General features: G+C 36.7%; 1 long non-coding RNA gene across 1 annotated transcript; it reads right to left on the bottom strand.

Moving 5' to 3' along the window:
* Positions 1-901: 901 nt before the first annotated feature.
* Positions 902-7,219, bottom strand: LOC112652690 (uncharacterized). Its single transcript, XR_003131643.3, has 3 exons — positions 7,103-7,219; positions 6,561-6,679; positions 902-1,017 (listed from the first exon to the last, which is right to left on the bottom strand). It is a non-coding gene; the product is annotated as an uncharacterized LOC112652690 (long non-coding RNA).
* Between the last annotated feature and the right edge of the window lie 13,789 nt (positions 7,220-21,008).

Genomic DNA, 21,008 nt, shown 5'->3' with positions numbered 1-21,008 from the left:
ATATTATCCACATTTATATAATTTTAGGTATCCTGAAAAATGCCAAGAAACATTCAAAAGAGATTATGAAGGTGGTCAACTTAAGTGCAATTTTCTCTGTATAATTTTTGAAAATCCAAGTGAAAAGTGAAAAAAATATAAATGGATGTACTTAAGACATTTTAGTATGTACGTGAGTTAGTATTCCATCTCAATTCAATAAATACTTCTTGTACTCCTACTGATTTTAAAGTTACATGATATGATCTGGAAATGATAGGGAAAAACCCATACCAAATACATTAAACCCAGTGCTTGGTCTCCATTTCCATGACAAAAAGATTCATCCTCAAGGATAATCATCAAAGCAGATTTTTTAAAGTTAAAACATATGATTTTAGGATTTATAATTCTCTTTCGTAATGTACAACCCATATTCAAGCCTTTCTGCCATTTTTAATTGATTTGGTTGTTTGCCTCTCAGGTATTCATGGGAGTTGACTTGCATGTTATGAATTAAAACCTTTTGGGATGCCTGGATGGCTCAGCAGTTGGGCACCTGCCTTTGGCTCAGGCTGTGATCCTAGGATCCAGGATCAAGTCCCATATTGGGCTCCCTGAGTGGAGCCTGCTTCTCCCCCTGCCTGTGTCTCTGCCTCTCTCTCTCAGTCTGTGTCTCTTATGAATAAATAAATAAAATCTTTTTATTTTTTATTTATTTATTTTTTTATTGGTGTTCAATTTACTAACATACAGAATAACCCCCAGTGCCCGTCACCCATTCATTCCCACCCCCCGCCCTCCTCCCCTTCCAACACCCCTAGTTTGTTTCCCAGAGTTAGCAGTCTTTACGTTCTGTCTCCCTTTCTGATATTTCCCACACATTTCTTTTTAAAAAATGAATTAAAACCTTTTGCAGATATCTGTATTGCAGATATCTCCTCCATTATTGTGACTTGCCTTTACATTCTTCTGATGGTATATTTTAATGTTAATGAAGTTCAACATTCTCCTTTAAAGTTAGTCTTGGGTGAATACCTAGAAATGGAATAGGCAGGTCATGTGGAACTGTTTATTAACCTTACAAGAAACCACCAAAACTATTTTCCTAATTGGCTGTTCCCTTTTAATGTCCCACCAGAAGGACTGTTCTGTATTGTCACCACCACTTGTTATAATCAGACTTTTTAACTTTAGACTTTCCAAAAATACATAGTAATATCTCATTGTATATTATATTTGCATTTCTCTGATGACTAATATAGTTTTACATTTTGCAAGTGCATGTTTGCTGTCTCCTTAACATCTTTGCTGAAGTATAAGTTCAAACATTGTGCTCACATTTAATTTTGTTTCTTCTATTTGAGATTTGATACTTGCTTTTATATTCTGAATACTCTATTGGACGTGCAATTTCCAAATATTTCTTTCAAGTCTGATTCTTGCATTTGCATTCTTTAAAAGTGTCTTTCAGACAGTAAATGTTAATTTTGATTAAATCTGAATTATCAGTTTTTAATTTTATAGACTTGTGCTTTGATGATATTATTTTCTTTCTCTTACTATTTTGGATTAAATTTGCTCTGTTTTCTGTGTTGTTTTTTTTTAAATTATATCATTGATATGAAAAAAATTTTTTTTGGTCCTAATAGTAGGAGTTTGTTGTTATAGACTTCCTCTTCTGTGTGGCTTTGGTAGAATCCCTCAAACTTTGATATGTTGTATTTTCATTTTAATTCAGTTCAAAATACATTCTCACTTCTCATTTTTTAAAAGATTTTATTTATTTATTCATGACAGAGAGAGAAAGAGAGAGAGAGAGAGAGAGAGGCAGAGACACAGGCAGAGGGAGAAGCAGGCTTCATGCAGGGAGCCCGATGTGCGACTTGATCCTGGAACTCCAGGATGACGCCCTGGGCCGAAGGCAGATGCTCAACCGCCGAGCCATCCAGGCATCCCTCATTTCTCATTTTGATTTCGTCTTTGACCAATGAGTTATTTAAAGGTGTGCTATTTAATTTCCCAATATTGAGGCATTTTCCATATATTGTCATGTTTTTGATTTTTAACTTAATTGTGTAGTGGTCAGAGAACAAACATTAGAATATTTGCATCATTTTATATCTAATGAGACTTCTTTTAAGACACCAAATATAGTTTATCTTGGTAATAGTTCTGAGTGTACCTGAAAATAAACTGAATTTTGTTTTGGATAAACTGTTCTAAATAATTTAATTAGGTCAACCTGGTTAATAGTGTTGTTAAACTGTTTTGTATTCTTACTGATTTTTCTATTTTTTCTTTCAGTTATCCTGTGCATCTGTTTATTTCTTCTAGTAGCTATATCATTTTTCTTTACTTCATATAATTTGAAATTTGGTAGTTATGTTCATAATTCTATAGTTATGTTCACAAATGCCTAGAATTGTTGAGTTCTCTGGAAAACTTGATGACTTTGACATTGTGAAATTATTCTTTGTTAATATTTCCTTAGCTGAAATATACTTTTTATGCCAGCAATATAGTTATTGCAGCTTTGACCTATCAGTCAACATAATCACATTTTTCTCTTCCTTATATTTTTAACCTGATGGAGTCTTTATATATAAAATTGGTGTTCTTTAGTCAGGATACAATCTAATCTTGTTTTTTTAAATCCAATCAGACAATTTCTGCCTTTAATTGGGCACGTTAAGAATATGTACATATAAGAGCATTATTGATATCATTTAGCTTAAATCTACAATCTTACTAATTGTTTATTATTTATCTCATCCATTCTTTGTGCCCCCTTTTCATCTTCTTCTTTTAGATTGAGTTTTATTGCCAAAAGTGAAATTGCTACCCTTCTGGTATGAATTATATAATAATTCTAATTGAATTTACACTTTATTCAGTAGTTTACTGAAGTTTCTATTTTTACATGTCTCTTGAATAATTGATATTGTCAGACTTACAATGTATTCCTCTGGTTAATGTACAGTAGTGTCACATAGTGTGTATTGTGTGTATTAATTTGGAGTTTCTTGATTACTAGTGCATTTAATTATTGTTTTCAAATTGATTATTGGAATTCAGGGTATCTCTATGGTAAATTTTTCATTTATATTTGATCATCAATTTCATTTTTCCACTTTAATTTTATTTGTAGTTTTTATACGTTATAAATACTAATCTTTTCATAGGCACATGAACTAAAAATATAAATTTTATGGGATACCTCTGTCTTCGATTTTATTGTTTGACATAGGCCTTTTATTTATTATTTAAATATAGTTAGATATTCTAATCTTTTCAAATGTAGACTGTACATTTTGTGTTCAAATAAGCTACTGTAAACTGAGGTCATGGTAGTAATACTCATGTGTTTTCTTCTATACTTTAAAAAGCATTTGTTTTCCATATTTAGATCCTTAATCCAATCAGTGTGAGTTAATATAGAACTTTTTAAAGTTATACATCTCTTAGTAATACCGGGACTTTAAACAATATGGAATGAGGCTTTACTTTAATTCCTTAGGAAAATGGAAATTCCTATAAAAGTCATTCAGCTTCATCTTTTCATAGGATATGTTTCCTTCTGGGTCCTAGATATAAATATGTTTCTATGCCATCTTGTTAACAGAGTTGCTTTATTCAGTCATTTGGTTAAAGGTCTCTAACTCTACTTTTCCAATCAGAATGATTCTGCATAAATACTATTTAATTCCTAGATATTGAAAGCAATACTTGAAGCAACACATACCTTAGTTTCTGTGACTTTCACTCATAAGTTTCTTCACTGACTTTATGGTCATTCTTTTGAGTCAGAACCTCAGAAATTTTAGGTTCATTTATTTTGGCTCAATAATGTGTTTACAATTATTAGTACTATTTATTTATTGTTGTGAACTTTTATGTATAGATCTATATTTTCTTTTATCAGACATTTGATGGATATGATGTTTCCTTAAACTCATCAAAATAAAGGAGGGTTCATGAAACTTTGCTTCATGTATTTCAGAGAGCTAGTTTGCAATATTTATACAATGATATAATTGATTGCTATAATTTCTTAGTGGATTGTTTCTTTTAATTCATTAGCTTCATATTAATAGCATAATAATTAATATTATGGATAATTAATAATTAATGGACAATTATTTTGTTATTAAACTCCAATTAACTACAAAGTAATTGATCACTTAATCATTAAAATAATTATGAAATCCATCTCTAATTAATTACTAAATTCCCTTAATCTCTATTAATGGACTTCATATTAAAACATGTTGACCTATATTTAGTGTTTCTTTGTGGGACTTGTATTTTGCATGGTATCATTTTTCATTGCCGTATGCTCAACCTTTCTGTGGCATTGTATTTTAGATTTGCTGTACTTAAAAAAACATGCAATTGAACTTGAAGCTGAGTGACAATTAGTGGATCTGTTTGCCCTATTTACGTTGATACAAATTATTGATATATTTAGGTTTATGTTTACTATCCAGTTTGTAACATCCTGATTTCTCCATGGAAGTGACTATTGACTGACTAAACCAAAACCGGTATCTTATCCTCTTTTTCCCTTCAAAGCAACTAAATACTTTGATTACTACTTTTTTAAACCAGTAGATGAACATGGGCCCAGCCATCTGAGAAGGGGAAACACATGTAGCCGGTGCTACCCTTCCCCTTTGCTTCTCATCCTCTCCAGGGCAGAGCAAGAAGCTGTGCTAACCCTCGTGGAGCTGTAACAGCACAGCACACAGTGACAGGACTGCCTGCTGAGGGACCTGTGGCGAGGGGGTTGGATATGTATGCACTGAACAGCCAAACTAGTGCCAGCACCTTCTATCCTCCAACCTGCATTTTCATTTTCTTTCCACATCCTTTTTTAATGACTCTACATTATTTAAGCCTAATAAATTTTAGCTAATTAAAACTTGAATTGTACTTTTAAATTTAAGCCTAATAAAACTTAAATTACACTTTTCTCTGGAATCTGTTCCTTTTCAGTGTTTTTCCTATCTTACTGGTGCTAATATCAACTCATCCCACAAGCCAGAAACCAGAGATCATTTGTGTTACTGACTCTCATTATCTACCCATACAGTTAGTTTAGTTCATTGTATTTCTACTCTTGAATTCATCTCTGCATTCCGCTCTTATGTCTATAAAAGTTTTCTAGTTTACTCTCCACTTTCTAGGCCCCTTCATATGTATCTGACATTGCTCTGAGGAAACTGGCTAAAATTCTACACTAATCAGGCCAATGTTGTTATTAGAATTATTACATGGACCCCAAGATTCCAATATAATTTTCATACTCCTTGTCTTAAACACACAATTCCTCAACAATCTGTTTAACTCCCCCCCCCCTCCCGCTTTTGTTTTTTATAAATTCATCTTGGTAAGAGTGAATCTTCTTCTGGTTATAATAGTTTACAGAATGTGAGAGGCTTTGTGGTTCTATTTCTACACCTATGTTGTTTTGACTAGCAATGAGCAATGGTGTTGTTGTTGTTTTTTAAATTTTTTGCCTTGTTTTAAAGATTTTATTCATTTATTCATGAGAGACACAGAGAGAGAGAGAGAGAGAGGCAGAGACACAGACAGAGGGAGAAGCAGGCTCCATGCAGGGAGCCCGACGTGGGACTTGATCCCGGGTCCCCAGGATCACACCCTGGGCCGAAGGCAGTGCTAAACCCCTGGGCCACTGGGGCTGCCCTAACTCCCTCTTTTTAAGCTACCTGTACTCCACATGCTGACCCCTCTCTAGTCATACTGAGAATTATCTTCTCTGAATGTTGGGCAATTTGACACTTCTGCATCTAAATATAGAGTATTATTTCAAAAATATACTATCTTCTCTTACTCTCTTAAAAAACAAAACAAAACAAAACAAAAAAACTGATTCAGTCTTTCTCCAAAACTCGGCATCATTGTGAATTTCTGCAAGCTTTTCTCAAAACTCTCTTCATAGTTCTTTGATGCCCTGTCCATACCTTAAGTTAATTTTGAAACTGTCAAAATTGCATAACATTTCTGTCACTTGTTCTTACTGGACAACATTCATCATAGTGCAGTCTTTAAATATTCTTTTAATTTATCTCTCACCTGCATATTAGAAGAAACCACTAACTACTCTGAATCTTCTGATCGCCTGTCCACATTTTCTCAAGTCACTTTTGAGAATCATGTTGAAATATTTTCATACATCCGAAATAAGTCACCTCAAACCAGATTATTTCTTTAACAGTACAGGCTGTTCTTTTTTTCAGTTTTATTTATAACAAGCAAAGAAAATCTATAGTAGATATTAGGTGACTTCATGAAACATAAGCGGTTAGTCCACATCTGGGTATTTTCTTGTTCATAGCAAGTTTCTACAGTGCCAAAATTGGGACATTGACTATGAGTAAGTTTCTGGGCTTTCTAATACCTGGAAGTTAAAATCATGTTTTGGAAAAAAAAATGTTTATTTAAATAGGAAACAAATTGTGAACTACTTGAACAATTTTTTTTCTCTCTTAAGATGATACTAAACATGCAATTCCGATGTATTTGCATTTTAACCCATTCATAGCTTCTAGGCTTACCTAAGAGCAAGTTGGTATGTCCTCTATTCATGGGTAACAGGATAGCGGTTTGGCTGACCTTCCTTCAAGTTTATGTGTCCTTGTTGCTGTTCCACATGGCAGAGAGAAAATGGTAGCACCTTTGAAATGCAGACATTTCATCAGTTGGAAAAATAGGGTATAATTTTAAAGTTATTTCCCTGTTGTATCCAGACACATTAATACATGTATAGTGCTTGGCATGTTGTAGAGCAATGTTATTAGTCAGCATTCTGGAATAAAAGGGATCTAACTCAAATGAGCACATTTTGAGAAGAGCATAATACAGGGACTATGGCATGGCAACAGTATAGGGAAGCCAAAAGGGAAAGTGTAGGACCTTAGGGTGCCGTGATTACCCAGAGTCCTTACAGTGCTACAAGATAGCAAGGTCACTAGAAACCAGGGCAAGTAGCTGTAGGAGAGAACTGCCTCTTGAGAACCTGAGATTTCTTGTGGGGTCACAGCAGGCCTGCAGCAACTATTAAAGCAATGAGCCAAGAGAGTGAATACCACCAACTGACTTTTCCATGCCTGCTAGATCTCTCAATGTTCCCAGCATTCTAGCCATCAGATGCCATGTGGTCCATACAGGGTAGCTTCCCAGAGAGGACAACAGATGAAGAAAATGGAGAATGTATGGAGTCACAAAGGGAAGAACTTCAGAACAGTGTACTCCATTACACCCTCAGCATTCATTCTGACATTTTATTTGGGTTAAAATGTAATTTTCATAACACAGGAGAACTTGAGGTCCCAGATGCTACCACATCAACATTTGCCAATGTCAACTCAGTTCAACTTCCACCTGAAACTGAATATATTAGACATCATTAGTGTTCTCCATATAAGGCAGTGGGGTTAAGGTGGTATACTCATTAATACAGTACAGTCTTCACTTCAGCTGGTGAGAAGAACTGAATTTGTAATCATGCCTCTATATTATTAGTACTTCCTACCACCTCTCTTTCCCTCAAGTAGCTGCTCAATTGAATGGACATTTTAACCAATAGGGTGAACCTTCATCTTTTGGAGTTATTTCTCATTTGAGTTTACCTCCGTTTTCTATTAACCAGAATTATAAAGTGAGAATCTAATAATAGGGATCCCAAATAAATAACCAGGGTTCCAGGCACTGTCCTGCTGTCTTCCATAGTGTTGCAGAAACCAGCTTTCTTCTGGTGATTGAGATCGATCTTCCTGGCTAGTACATAGTCTCCTCTTCATATTCATTCAAACAACATGAGAATCCCAGTCTAAGCAGATGACAGTCATATATTTTTAATTCAGTAGAATTCTGACCCTATCCCTCAGAGAAAACATTCCTTCATTGAGCTCAAAGATGTCCAAGCTAACCAAATCAGAAATTGTGAAGTTGAAAAAAAAATTCTCCAAATAATTTTTAGAGATAATCATATAATTTGTCATCCTTATCCCTTGGTTCCCAGTATTATACATTCTGATTATGGAAGAGATGCTGGTTTATGGCAGTTGCCATATCCTAAAGAATGACATCTTTGTTTTGCAAGCACTCTTTCAGATTTTACCACCCTTCCAATTGCTAAGGTTTTTTCTGGGTGATGGGACATAGAGGATCAGTTAATTCTGTAAGTGTGAATCCTTTGCCACATTCATTTCCTCTAAAGCATATCCAGTGGTCAGAGGAAATATTGTGTGTGAATCTACAGAAATAGATAGGGCGGTTGCTATGGAATCAAATTCCTTCTCCATGATCCTTCAAAGATGATTTGTGTAATCAGACATCCACCAGGTGGCTATTTTTTCCAGGTAAATGGGAATGCCTCATGGATTCAGCACTGCTTCCTGCTAAAACATGTTGCACATTCAATAATAGTACTATCCATATTAGTGTTTATAAGAAGTTCATGTTGTTGAGCTCCTGCCTGTCTGCCTCTCCTTGCTTCCGTTACAGGTTTATACACGAGGCCATTGTGTAAACTCAGAGAGCCTAGGAAAAGAAGCTGATATTTATACTATTGGTCATCTGATATATCTAATAACTGCATGCTTTCTTTGCATTAAATGCTTTGGTAAGCATTTTTGTGCAACATAAATATCTTCACACTCCATTTTCATGTATCCATACATCATCATTCCCATAGACTTTCTGTACCACGTTCCAATATTTGTTTGTTTGCCACTGAACACCTAGTCAAAGTGCTAAATATTGTTTATGAGTTTCAAAGATCTATCCATAAAGAATAATTTCCCTTCTCTGCTGTCTTTTAGGGCTCTTTTGAGTGAGGCCATAGGGAAGAAGTCCTTCACTTTTGACTGATAGCAGCAGAATGTACAGACATATTCACAAATCAGGTTCTTGCTGTTTTCTGTTCCATTAATTTTGAGCAGAAGCCACAGGTGTGAACTTGGAAAAAAGAAAAGCAAAAGCAAAGCAAAAAAGCAAAGCAAATGGAAAACAAAAGCAATGGAGATCTAGTGTAGGAATCTACGACATCTGCACATGTAGCCTTTATTATTTTTTTTAGATTTATTATTTATTTGTGAGAGAGAGTGAGAGCTCATGCATGTGAGTGTGGGGAGGGGCAGAGGGAGAGAGAATTAAAGCAGAGACTGCTGAGCACTTAGCTCAAATCATGACTTGATCTCCTTGATCTCACAACCCCTGATCATGACCCAAGCTGATATTAAGAGTCGGATGCTTGGGGATCCCTGGGTGGCTCAGCAGTTTAGCGCCTGCCTTTGGCCCAGGGCATGATCCTGGAGTCCCGGGATCGAGTCCCACGTTGGGTTCTTGGCATGGAGCCTGCTTCTCCCTCTGCCTGTGTCTCTGCCTCTCTCTCTCTCTCTCTGTCTATCATAAATAAATCAATAAATAAATAAGTCTTAAAAAAAAAAGTCAGATGCTTAACTGACTGAGCCACCCAGGCACCTCCTCTCCTTTTTCCCCCTAAGATTTTAGGAACTACTCAAGCCCATGATTTTGTCTCATTGTATTAGTTTCCTATATCTACTCTAACAAGTTACCACAAACTTAGTGGCTCAAACAATAAAAATTAATCTTCTTATAGTTTTAGATTTTAGGATTCCAATAATCTGATACTGACTGGGATACATGTTTTTTTTGGAGACTTTAGGGGAGAGTTTGTTTTCTTACCATTTCCAGCTTTTAGAGGGCACTTGCATTCCTTGGCTCATGGAACCATTCTTCATCCTCAGAATCAACACTGACCTCTAATTCTGTCATCTGATTTTTCTGACTTTGAAACTCTTGGCTTCATTTTATTAGGATCCTTGTGACATTCGGCCCACCTGGATAATTCAGGATAGTTTTTCAATCCCAAGTTTCTTAATGTAACCACATGTATGAAGTCCTATTGCCATGTAAGATAACATATTCATAAGCAAACTTCAGTATGAGCCATACAACATTTTAAATGGAGAATAATTTGTCAGTAGAAGAGTTCATGGCCTTAGTCCCAAATCTATGATTTAGGATTCCTGATCTCTCACTGAGGATTATCAAAGCTCCATGAAAATTATCTCTCTAACACAGACACTTTAAATAACAATAGGTTTCTGGGTCATAACGCCCATGTGGAGGGCAATTGCACGGCAACCTGGATCTATTACAGAGCCCTTCTTGCTCTGGGCCAGCTCAAAATTAACAGCCTTTCATATTACCCAAGAAGTAGATTGGAATAGGATGGCCAAATGTGATACATATTGCCTTCAGAATCCATAAACAATATTCCATTGTGCTTATGTGTTGTGTGTATTGTCCCTATTTGTTGATGGTGGTTGTTGAGAGGTGCCACACTTTTTCTTTCTTTCTGCAGCATTGGAAAACATGCTCCAGATCATTTGACTCCCAAGACAATTCATCGATTTTACAGATCCCTGAATATTGAGGGATTTGTTACCCTTCAGCATCCTCTGTTTTTATTAAGGATATAGGATGCTGGCTATTTCCTATGCATCTGTTTTGGAATGACCATACAACCAGAAATGAAATGGACCAGGGTTATACTCTGTATAGTATCAAGACAACACATGTTCCTAGTCTGGAATATTTTATGACAGGGAGCTGAGGAGTTGACATAGCCCTTAAAAAGACAGGAAGGGTACACTCTTGTATTTATCATGTGACAGCAGTCTGCTTATGTTTTCCTTTGCTGGCTGAGATAGGGCAAATGCATTTCTATTTCAATAGCTGTAAACCAGGTGTCAGGGTCTGTGTTAATTTTCTCCAGGGGAGATACCATATCTGGAAATGCAGCTGTGCTTGGAATCACTACCTAATTATGTGGGTGATAATCGACTGTCATTCTCCTTGACACATCTGGCTTTACACTGTCCAAATAGGCATATTAAATGGGGATGTGGTAGGAATTAGCACTCTTGCATATTTCAGGTTATTGATGGTGGCACTAATGTTTGTAATTCCTCTAGAGGTGTGATATTTTTGTTTTGTTTTGTTTCCTAGTAAGTCAGGGTTGGGCAGGTGCAATTCCAATGGCTTCTACTTGGCCCTTTCTTCCACAGCCGTCCTCCCTTCATGGATTGAAGAACGAATGTGGGTATTCTGACAGTTATTTCTTATGTTTGTACCCTCTATTTATTTTGAGGTGAGAAGAACAAGTATAGAATGGGTCTAAGATTGTATTGAAGGTAACTTGGGTTTAGACTCCATTTATCACCTGACCTCCATAAGTCCTCCACCTGATTAGTTTCCAGAAACAGTTCAAAGCCAGGCAATAATAATTCCTGCAAGATTTATTACTTATTTTCCTCTTGAGAGAGTTTGAAGGAAGATTCAAGTATGTATCTGTGATCATATTGCAAGATTCTTCGTCAAGTGGATTCTGGCTTCCCCTCAATCCAGATGCTGTAGGTCTTTAACTCTTCATCTTTTAAATGGGTTAAGAGCATGAAGCTGCACTATATAATTCAGGTAAAGTTTCTCCCTCCCAGTTATAAAACTTTTTCTTATTATGTATGTCAGTTTTACCATATTAGTTTGGTAATCTCATTCATTTTTAAACCTCTAGCCATTAAAGTCCCCAGTGCCCTATATCCTTGAAGACCAAATAAGGAAGTAAGTAAATAGGTAACCCATACTATGTGGTTTATGGCTATAGTGTTTTTCATCATGTGGCTAAGAGTTAAAGACTATCACTCAGCCTCTACTTTTAAACAATTCCATCAATCCCACTGAGGTTAAGTAACTCAATTCCATTTTTTTTTACATCTCCCACCATCATCTCCATCTTAACAGAATTCAGTAACCTTAGAGACTTTGAAGAATTCTACTGGCCCCTCATCAAAACATTTCTCCTCATAAAGAGTGGATTTTTTTTTTCAGTCTATCTGAAGGGTAATTGAGAAGATTGCATATAATAGATCCATTTCAACATTCTTTTTCCCTAAAACTTTGGCCCATTTGCATTAGAGTATGGAGTGATATATTGGAATTTCATCATTAACTATAGGCCACTATTGAAACCAGGATTTACTTAGCAGATTTTTAAAGTAATTTTCAGGTACTTTAGCCATTGCATTATGCCATGAATTCCAGGTGAAAAACCTATAATTTTCCCAATCAGTCCTTCTCCTTTATCTAAACCCCTTATAATTCTCTGCCAAATACCCCCTCCGTCTGTGGAGCAATACAATTTGTTGAAGTCTTATAATTCTTATGTGTATAGGTTATATCTTATATTCTACTAGAGTAGACTTTCTACCTATTTTCTTTTTCTTTTCAAGACATTTTTGTATCTGTAATATAGTCTTTTGTTTGTTTTGTTTTCTTTGTTTTAATGCTATCTTGACCTAGTTTTGAGGCCCTGCCAGAGAACTATTAGTTTCCTTTTTTAAGTAGCTAAGATTTAATCAACACAACCACTTTTCTTATCTGATTCTCATACTGCAGGCAACTATGCACTCACCCCAGGACCGGGTACTATACAAGTCAGGTTAGGCTTTATGCCCAGGAGTTCACAAAATTGTTTTAATTAGCCAATCCATAGGGACCCAGGGCCAGCTCCACCTCACAAATAATACATAAACTTCCCCCAAAGCTCCAGATTACTGTTACCCTGTCACACAGCTCATGGTGTGGCCCTGCCTAGCTATCTTCTCTGTTTGTAGCTAAATAATAGCGTTTGGCCCCACATATACTTTTGAGTGTTTGTGTGTCTGTTACACATCAAAAGATTCTTTAAAACTTATAAAACTTTGGCGCTATGGCCAGTGAACAGAATGGTGTGGCTATGACCACTGACTCAACCGTAGTCTATTGGAGGTTAGCTGTTGAATTCCTAATTGTTGGTCTATAAACCTCCACAAGAGTGGTTTGGGAGGAAACTACCATTAAGGGCAAGCTATTGTCCGAGACTTGTTGCTTGTTGTTTTGTCTACTGGTGGTTGCTTGTCTTCCTTATACAAATTTCCTTAACATGGAAATATTCAAAACATAGAATGCTAATTTCTAAATTCCAACAGCTAGATGCTTACCCAGATGGGACCACCCTAGTCCTGGAGGAGTGATGAGCCACTTGAACCACTCTTTCCAGACATAGCATTCCAGTGGGTTTTGGTCACAGCATATATTTCATACAGTCCCTATCCCAAGGACCCTCATATCTTTGGCTTTGGTATTTCTTTAATATTATTTAAGGCAAAACCTCATTTGTCCATTTGTTTCTGGCAACCCCTATAGAAGAAGGTGTTGGTTAGGCCATTCCATGGTAGTGAAATGGTACCCTGGTCTCATTGGTGGTGATACTTAGTTGATGGTAGTGGCTACCTGTCTCCTTTGTTGCTATCTACCTTGCTGCTGTCACCAGCAAGATACAGACTCTCCAGACTCTCCTGTAACATAGGCACCATACTGTGTACTGTGAGTTACACCCTAAGAGACTAATGGCCCAATGTTTAATCCAAAGGGAGCCCTAGGGCAAGGGAATTACCTCATTCTTTCACCTCTCATCCCAACCCCAACATCTGCCAAAATTCCCCAGTTGCTTGACAATGTAAGACCCATAGCCTGGATGCTTAATCCTTAGTGAATGCCTCCCTATATTAACATACCAAGGGAGTGAGGAATGCAGACAAGAGGGCTACCTGCACTGTCCAAAGGAGAGCATGCTCTAGTTCTCTAAGTGCAAATTTTAATGGAAGGTGGATTGGAAAGATTTAGAATGAGAGAGACACCTGCATACTCCTCTCCTCTCCCTTTCCTATAACCACCTAGAAGTTCTGCATAAGAATAAGTTACCACTAAAATATTTTTTTTAACAAAACACAAAAACCTAGATGTAGGTGGAGGATATTTTAAAATTAAAAATAAATCATAATTTGGCCCAATCAGAAATCCAAAATTTTACTAAAATAATTTATATAACATAAAGTTAATAAGGGCACTGATTAGGGGGTGCCAAAGTGGCTCAGTTGGTTAAACATCTGACTCTTGATTTTGGCTCAGGTCATGATCTCTGGGTTTTGGGATCAAGCCCTGTGTCGGGCTCCGTGCTGGGCAGGAAGCCTATTTAGGATTCTGCCCCTTTCCCCTCACTGCCCCCTGCTCTCTTTCTCTCAAAAAACAAACACACACCGAAAAGGCACTGATAGGCTTTTGTGCCTCTACAACAGAGGTTGTAAATTACGTTTGGCATGTGCTAAAATGTACCAGGTGATAAAGCTTCATGGATTAATAATCAATACTGGGGTTCAAATTATGGATATATCTGAGAGCTCACTGAATTTAAACATGATACCTTCTATAATTTGAGAAGAGTAATTAAATATGATAGAGAAAATTCAGTATATGCCATTTTATAGCTCTGCCTAAATTTTCCATAGTCATAATACCCATTTCCTATAATATTCCATCCTGGCTATACTTTGGCACAGTGAACACTAAATTAAAATTAAATTAAGCCTTTGACAGTTATAAATTTGCTTGCCCAAATAAGGCTCTGTGGACACCCCCACGTAAATTAGTTAAGATGGCTCAGTGTAAGTTAAAATAGGACCTCCAAGTATTAGAACTTATTATTTCACAATATCTAATTAATAAATAGGTGATTATCCCCACTGCTTCTCCATTTGACAGTTCAATTTTGCCTATTCTTTTTTTTTTAAGATTTTATTTATTTATTCATGATAGATACAGAGAGAGAGAGAGAGAGAGAGAGGTAGAGACACAGGCAGAGGGCGAAGCAGGCTCCACGCAGGGAGCCTGATGTGGGAATCGATCCCGGGATTCCAGGATCATGCCCTGGCCCTAAAGCAGGTGCTAAACCACTGAGCCACCCAGGGATCCCCCAACTTTGCCTATTCTTAAGCCTAAAAGACTGAATGGTGTCTTACAGTCAGTTACTACAAGCTTAATGGTGTGGTCTGATTCATTAAGGTCTCCAAACCCAATACCTAGTATTACTGAAGTTACTAACTGCAACTGGTAAATATTTTGCTACTGTAGATTTAGCTAATACATTCTGGTTAGTGGCTATTTTAACAGCCTCCCACCTGCAGTTGGCCTTCACCTCCAAAGGGATATGATACACTTTTCTCAGGCTACCCATAGGCTATCTTAGCAGCCTTGCCATTGCACGCTATACTAGTAGGCAATATTTTAACTGCTTCCAACTTTGTACAGGAGCACAGGGGGGCATTGCATTGATGACATTCTCCTCCAAAAAGTTGCATTTGATACTCATTAAGGATTCACATGTCCAATATCGTTTAATCCTTTTTGAGTTCTGGTGGCAATAAATTAGTCATTTATAAATTTTACTTAAATTTTACTTAATCTCACTGATGTTGCTACTTATAAATCCAGTATAAATGGAGTTCTCTCAAACAAAGGCTGTAAAATCTATGCAAATCAAAATCAACAGGCATTTCCATTAATTCCCCCAGAAGCTCCTTCACTGTAGAGACTTTCACAACCTCTTGTTACACTCCCTGGAATCTCTGGACCACCTGTGATGACTGTAAGTTGTTGATGGGTTTCTGACTCAAGAGACGACCTTTCTCAACCCAGTGCTATACAGCATTAAGGTGAAAATTGCTAGCCAGTTGTACTGGATCTTTTGAGAGAGGAGACTCTCATAGATTCTGAGTCTGTGACCCAATGTACCCAGCTACCCATTATGTTTTGGTCCATGGAATTAGAACCGCCCGCATAAGCTTGGCAAGAGTGTAAAGGCCTCCTGGGTCTTTTGGCATTTTCCACCTGCAGAAGGGATGATTTCCCCTTTTCTTAGTCAATGGCAAGACATCATGTGCTGAAGGAGGTCATTCCTCCTCAAGACCCCTTGGCTACCTGGAAAATCTCTTGGGATTAACGGAGTCAGTATTAATGGGAATCCATAGAATGTATGAATGGCATTGCCACCATCAAAAAAATTGATGGAGCTTAAGTGAAATGTAGCTGCTTTCCATCCCTAATAAAAATTCCCTGAATAAAAATGGGACTTAACGTGAGCACAGTTGGCTAAATTTCAGAGTGCACTATAGCACTGGATGCCAGCAAATGGCCCCATTTGCATATTGTTTTTACAAAGTTTTGGGCGAATGCCTAAAAGTTGTCCCCTTTAGGATTAAGACAAAAACAACAACAACAAAAACACCAAAACAACTCTGGGAATCTCTTGCCCTACAGATTTATGGAAATGTAAATCAAGACCACACATCTTTACGTATTCTTGGGCCACAATATATAGTCTCAGAGGACTCTCCTTATCCCCTTGGAGTTTTAGACATTGATAATAGTAACCAAGGCACACATGTCACTTCTCTGGGTTACAATGGTGTGCTCTTTAAAAGGCATTCAATAGAATGTTCATCTCCCTAGTAGGTCCCAGGCAGCCAGTTTAATTGAGACACATAAAGATTTCCTCAAACAATTCTTATTTGCAGTCTGACAAAAGGATTCCTAAATGAATCTCTGTCTTGCTCCAAGACCTCAATTTCTCTTAATTCAAGACCTCTTGGCTGATTTACACCTCACACCAACTATAAAAATAACTTAGCCCTTTCCTCTATTTAAAAGGGGGATATGTCTTATTGCCAAGTATATAGAGAGTGATTATATATGAGGTTTTTTAATAACATCTGTTTGTGGATTTTGCATTCTACTTCCATTCTACATGAGGCTGGAGGTGAAGTCAAATATGCTTTCCCTCCTGGGACCTGTTACCCACAGACCATCCATCTAGTATGGAACCCATGTGAACCTAAGCTTCAACCATCTCAATAGACCCAGTGAACTATCAAAAGGGGAGAGCAAAAAACCCTGATTCATAACTAAAAATCACATTCAAAATAATAAAATTAGTACCATATCCCATTATTATAAAACCATACTACCTTTCCCTGGTAATAATATGTGTTAGAGAAAATCAGTGTCAGACAACAAAAACCTTGTTGGTCATGTTACTTATATGGTCTGCATGCTTTCATTTGGATCTAGAGGTCTAAACCCCTGAAAAGCCATTATCTCAACCAAATATGGCAAGTGCTAAGACCCACATGGCATCAAGTTATTTATTTATTTATTTATTTATTTATTTATTTATTTATTTATTTATTTTTAAAGATTTTATTTATTTATTCATGAGACACACACACACACACACAGAGGCAGAGACAACAGGCAGAGGGAGAAGCAGGCTCCATGCAGAGAGCCTGATGTGGGACTCGATCCTGGGACCCCGAGATCATGACTTGAGCCAAAGGCAGATGCTCAACCGCTGAGCCACCCAGGCACCCCTAATAAACACTTTCATTAGTTAAGGTTCTCAGTTACCTACAACAACATTTACTCTGGCTAGTAAGGCAGGATGGAAACTTTTCAAACACCTAAAAACAATGTAAAAGATGTTGAGAATTTCAGAGACTCCAAGATATCTAGAGAGAAAGCAATAGTCATTATGTGGGAAACAGTCCAAATACTCATAGGGCTTTGTAACAAGAACAACAATTAAACAAAAAAAAAGGACGCTCAAATTCTAATACTTCCTTTTTTCTTAGACTGGGAGTAACTGTTAAATGTCAAAAATACATTTTTGGTGAAATGCTTTTTATAAAATTAAGCTTAAGGGATCCCTGGGTGGCGCAGCGGTTTGGCGCCTGCCTTTGGCCCAGGGCGCGATCCGGGATCGAATCACACGTCAGGCTCCCCGGTGCATGGAGCCTGCTTCTCCCTCTGCCTATGGCTCTGCCTCTCTCTCTCTCTCTCTCTCTGTGTGTGTGACTATCATAAATAAATAAATTTTTAAAAAAATAAAATTAAGCTTAAAAAATACCTCAAACCCCCCACCCCTTATTTCCAGCATCAAGGAACTCCACCATCTTTATAATAAGTAAGACATTTAGGAATATTCTAACCTACATAGAATTAGTAAAAATATACAGGGTAGGGATGCCTGGGTGGCTCAGTGGTTGCGTGTCTGCCTTTGGCCCAGCACATGATCCTGAGCTCCTGGGCTCAAGTCCCTAATCAGGCTCCTTGCAGGGAACCTGCTTCTCCCTCTGCCTATGTCTCTGCCTCTCTCTCTCTGTCCCTCATGAATAAATAAATAAAATATTAAAAAAAAGAAATATACAAGATAACATTTATGTAAAAATACTTTCCAACCAGGAAAATCTAGACGATATATATTATGAGATTTTTAAAATATTCCTAATTACAGATGCAGAAAGTAGCTTTATATACATTATAGTAACTAATAATTATAACTTTAACTATGAATTTATGGAATTCAGACTCTCAGTTTACATGTTTAGAGAGGTAAGTATATGTGGCTATATATTTTGGGTCTCAGTATAGGAAAAAAAATCAATTCCAAACCTGTAAGCCATTAGTTTGAAATAATTTTTCTCCCTTTATTTTAAGATTCTTAGCACATCTGCCTTTTGTACCAAGAATTGAGTTATGATCTTTTCACATTTTGCATCATAGTATAATTCAGTGCCTGGTTTTCAGAACCATAATTCCTAACCCTGTACTTTGCTTACAGATTCATTTGAGAAATCTCATTCTTTTCATATATCCTGCATTGAAACAGGCAGTTTGCTCATACCTACAAACAATGTATTAATACTAATAAATAAAACATCTAAAAAGGAAAACATTCCAAAGTAATATTTCTTGGGAGATGAATTAAGTTATTAGTAGGTTGTTAACAAGGACCAAATTTCTTCATCCTTACCCTATCTGGGAATAGAGCAGTGATAACATGCCTTCTGTGGTTCAAGAATAAAGCCATATATTTTTTTAAGAGAGTCAAATGAGTCCTAACCTATGTTTTTCTTCAAACTTGCAGGATAGTGGCTTGACTTGTAAAGAGATGGGATAGATTCTGTAAAAATAAAGCAAAGAAAACCTTCTTCAGGCATCTCAAGAAAAATTTGTGTAGTCTGGATAAACTATCTGATAATTATCTTTGCACCTGGTGAGAAGCAAAAACAAATTTATGCTTCAAATGAAATAAGGCAGCAGGGTGTGTGTGTAAACTTTTGTAGTACAAAACCTCATGAGAATGACATGAGCAAGGAATGTAGTGGTATCACAAATAACCAGGTTGTCTTGTTTGAGATACTTGATCTATGTAAAATTACCAGTTTGTGTCTAATTATACCATACAACATTCAAATGTGACATACCAAAGTTCACTTGGGCATAATCATCCTGTGCTAAACATGGGCCAATGTGTAGTATGATAATGTAGCTTCATCATTATACTTAAGTTTGGCAAAACAGAGGGAGTGCCTATTATAGTTTAAAATGATTACCCTGTGAAAAAATTTTTAAAGATTTATTTATTTTAGAGAGAGAGAGAAAGAAGGAGCAGGGGGAGGGGGCAGAGGGAGAGGGAAAAAAACTTGGAGCAGACTCCCTGCTGAGTGCACAGCCCAACATGGGTTTTGATCCCAAGAACCTGAGATCATAACTTGAGCTGGAACCAAGAGTCTGATTTTTTTAAATTTCTTTTTTTAATTTTTTAAAAAAGCATGTATACGATTAACAGCCTTTTTGCTTTATTTTTTTTTAAAGATTTATTTATTTATACATGAGAGACAAAGGGAGGCAGAGACACAGGCAGAGGGAGAAGCAGGCTCCATGCAAGGAGTCTGATGCAGGACTAGATCTCAGGATTCCAGGATCATGCCCTGGGCCAAAGGCAGGTGCTCAACCACTGAGCCACCCAGGTGTCCCCAAGAGTCTGATGCTTAACCATCTGAGCCACATAGGTGACACACCCCTTATAGCATGGAGCCCAGTGCAAACCTCTCTCCCCACACGCCCACTCACCACCATAAGATGAAGACCTGAGCTGAAGGGTACCTGGGTGGCTCAGTTGGTTAAATGCCTGACTCTTGGTTTTGACTCAGGTCATGATCTCATGCATTCTGGGACTGAGCCCTGTGTCAAGCTCTAAAAGCGCTTGGAGGAGTACTAAACCTCAGATGAGACAGCAGCCCCAGTTGCTGCCTTAATTTTAATTTGGTGAGAACTTGAACTGAGGACCCTGCTAACTCATACCTGGACTTTTGATCCATTGAAACTATGACATAATATGTATGATTTTCTCAGCTACTAAATGTGTGATAATTTGTCATACAGCAGTAGAAGAAGAACACAGTAATGTCTTATAAAACAATAACTAGAGTTCTAAAAATAATTGATAATATCACAACTCAATTTCTTTCACAGAGTATGGATGAAAATTTTAATTTCTGCAGATCCAAGCTAAGTAACGTAACTGAATAAAGAGAGCAGACTATAGAAAACAGTAGAGAATTGTAAGGTATGTGCCGAATTGAAGGGCCAACCCTAATTAAGCAAGTGGCAATGATGATAAGTGTGACCAAATATTACATTTTTTATTTTATTTTTATTTTTTTAATATTACATTTTTTAAAACAAACCAAAGAGATCTAGGTTTTTGTTTGTTTCTCTGTTTATAACATGAAGTCAGTTGGTAACAACATGCCCCACTCACAGGGGAATAAATAATCTGATTGGACCAAATAAACAGAAGAGGCCAATATGACAGCTTTTTGTAACCTGTAGTATAAAGTTTAAGAATAAATATATTTTCTTAAATTCTCCTTTTTAAAATCCTCTTTGTGTATAAGTTTGTCCATATGTAAACCCTTCTACTTTATATCTCATTCACTTATTTTTCCCCTCTATATTCATTTATTTATAAAAGACATATTCATTGGGCATCTCCTATGGGACAGACACTATTTAATACATAATGTATAGAGAATAAAAAAAAAATTTCCCATCCCACATGAGGTTTATTTCCAGCAACACTATACATGGAAAAAATAATTTAAATGTATAAAATGTAAATGTTAATAAGACCTGTAAGGGGGGAAAAAAGTGAAGAAATTATGGAGAGAATGCAAGATTAGAGATGGATGATGGGG

The sequence above is a fragment of the Canis lupus genome, chromosome 4 (assembly GCF_003254725.2).
Source record: "Canis lupus dingo isolate Sandy chromosome 4, ASM325472v2, whole genome shotgun sequence".
Taxonomy (NCBI): Eukaryota; Metazoa; Chordata; class Mammalia; order Carnivora; family Canidae; genus Canis; species Canis lupus.
Note: the sequence above shows the minus strand (reverse complement) of the source record. Positions and strands in the feature narration are given on the sequence as shown.